This window comes from Penaeus monodon, chromosome 23, assembly GCF_015228065.2.
Source record: "Penaeus monodon isolate SGIC_2016 chromosome 23, NSTDA_Pmon_1, whole genome shotgun sequence".
Taxonomy (NCBI): Eukaryota; Metazoa; Arthropoda; class Malacostraca; order Decapoda; family Penaeidae; genus Penaeus; species Penaeus monodon.
The window spans coordinates 17,478,877-17,479,161 of record NC_051408.1 but is presented as its reverse complement, the minus strand read 5'-3'; the positions used below and the strand labels follow the sequence as shown (position 1 = coordinate 17,479,161).

Genomic DNA, 285 nt, shown 5'->3' with positions numbered 1-285 from the left:
TACGATAAGGGAGGAACAGATAGATAAATCGGTGATAAATAAGAGTGGATTGAATGGGATGAGATCGAACTGTTAAAAGGTATTGAGAAATATATATATATTTTTTGAGAGACCAAGAAAGAGAGATGAAAAACGAAGTAATTACAAAGAGAACAACGTGGAAATAAGAGAAACGGCTACACATAAAAAGTGAAATAGATAACCGTAGATAAAAAGATTTCATTTAACGTATGCAAGAAGAAAGGGAAATAAATTGATGGACAGTCAGATAAAGAAGAGGGAAAG

General features: G+C 32.3%; 1 protein-coding gene across 1 annotated transcript in view; it reads left to right on the top strand.

Annotated features, from left to right (window-relative positions):
• LOC119587840 (protein obstructor-E-like) overlaps positions 1–285 on the top strand; it is a 19,203-nt gene that overhangs the window by 327 nt on the left and 18,591 nt on the right. The gene's annotated exons all lie outside the window — the stretch shown is intronic.